Here is a 2,116-nt window from a genome sequence, read left to right as displayed (position 1 = left end):
TGCCGTGACTCGGATTCGAACCGAGGTTGCTGCGGCCACAACGCAGAGTACTAACCACTATACGATCACGGCGTGCTACATGGACTGATGGAAGACAATACTGAAAATCAGCCTCAAATCCAAGAAGCTGGAGATTTCACAATGTAACAACAATAATTCATTCAACATGGCGTTTACTCCAGTAACGTTGTATGTGATTCACTGAATATCTTATCTGCACCTCCTGCTTTCGCACTTAGCTGGAGATGGCCACTTTCCGAACAGGAACTTATTTTTTTTCTGCACAAAGCTACTCTAAAATGCAGCAAGGCGGGGGGAAGTAACATTTCAACACACTCTGCACCGGGGTCATTGCAAAGTCCATTTCCATCCCATTGCTGTTCTCGCTGCTGAGAAGAGCATTGCTCAAAATCGGCTTAGTTTGGTCGATTTATAAAAGCAAGCAACCGTTTCCTGTCATTGTCAGGGTTCTACTCCGTAGCCGTCAAAATGACACACACGACACAACTCACTTATGATCAGCACAATTCATTGTGCTCATAGCGATCTCCAGTTGAATCTAGTCTTGCTTCAGAGTACTGATCTGGAATCCAACGTGTGACTGTATTGTCTGCATCGCTCTTTGCCACTTAGTTTTCATGAAACATGTATAAAAACAATTTTCCTACACTTCTAATGCTGCATGCTATTAAGTTTTGTTTTTAGAAAAACGCTCCAAACTAAAAATATTGCATAATTCATGGTATTGCAACAGTATTCTGGACCAGTCTGAGTAAGAAGGGCTAAATAAATTATTCCATAGTTCAGAAGAAGCTAAGTAACAGGTTTAGCACTTCTAATTCTCTGAATACAAGCAAGTACTGTTATTAACAGCAGTGATCATTCTGCTGTATTTGATACTGGAAGAATGTGTTCCACAGCTGTTTGGTTCAATACTGTTACAATGGATAACTGAATATATATGTTATAAGAAACAGTAATAATAAATCAAATGGTTGTCTACACAGACATTTAATTCCAAGAAAAGACAGCCATTAAAAAAGTCAGTTAATCCACCTATAACATCGCAATAATATTCTGAACTAACAGCCTAGAATAAGTCCTAAATTCCAAAGGCCATGTGTTTACTACTGACCAGTAAACAATGCACACCCTCCAGTAGCCCACTCAAGTGGACTAAATAGTGAGTGTTAGCAGGCTATGACTGTGTCACCTCCAAACTCTACAATTTCCTACATTGGCTTCAACGCCACAAGTTTCAAATTCTCACAGTCTCAATCAATGGGTGGGAATCAGAAAGTTTCCCGATCCAATCTGGAGTCAGACAGGGCTGTCCTCTCTCCCCTGTCTTGTTTGTTTGCTGTATTGAACCCTTTACTGAGTCTATTAGGAAGGATGTGGGCATAAGAAGGGTGACAATCCCAGGCAGTGGAGGCACTCAGGTTAAAACCTCCCTGTACATGGATGACGTCGCCTGCTCGGATCCGCTGTCCGTTCGCAGACTGATGAGCAATTGCGACCAGTTCCAACTGGCCTCGGGAGCCAAAGTTAACCACGGCAAGAGTGAGGCCATGTTCTTTGGGAACTGGGTTGACCGATCCTTTGTCCCCTTCACCGTCAGGTCAGACTACCTGAAGGTGCTGGGAATATGGTTCAGAAGGGCCAGGGCGTGTAACAAAACCTGGAAGGAGCAAGTAGCCAGGGTACACCATAAGCTGAGCATGTGGGAGCAGCGATCTCTCCCCATTGTGGGTAAGAACCTGGTCATCAAGTGCAAGGCGCTCACATTGTTGCTGTACGTGGCGCAGGTCTGGCCCATATCACACTCCTGTGCTGTGGCAGTCACCCGAGCCATTTTCCACTTCATCTGGGGATCCAAAATGGACCGGGTCCGGAGGGACACGATGTTCAAACCTCTAGATAAGGGCGGGAAAAATGCACCCAACGCCGCCCTCATCCTGATGACCATCTTCATGTGCAGCTGCATCAAGCTGTGCGTAGATCCCCAATACGCAAACACCAAGTGTCACTACGTGCTGAGGTTCTATCTGTCCCCGGTGTTGCGAAGGATGGGCCTGGTCACATTGCCGCGGAACACTCCATCCAGTTGGACCGT

At 45.4% G+C, this 2,116-nt stretch overlaps 1 non-coding gene across 1 annotated transcript; it reads right to left on the bottom strand.

The window, feature by feature from the left end:
* On the bottom strand, positions 1-72 carry trnah-gug (transfer RNA histidin (anticodon GUG)). The gene has a single exon. It is a non-coding gene; the product is annotated as a tRNA-His (tRNA).
* Between the last annotated feature and the right edge of the window lie 2,044 nt (positions 73-2,116).

This window comes from Heterodontus francisci, chromosome 30, assembly GCF_036365525.1.
Source record: "Heterodontus francisci isolate sHetFra1 chromosome 30, sHetFra1.hap1, whole genome shotgun sequence".
Lineage (NCBI taxonomy): Eukaryota > Metazoa > Chordata > Chondrichthyes > Heterodontiformes > Heterodontidae > Heterodontus > Heterodontus francisci.
This window is presented reverse-complemented; position numbering and strand designations above follow the sequence as displayed.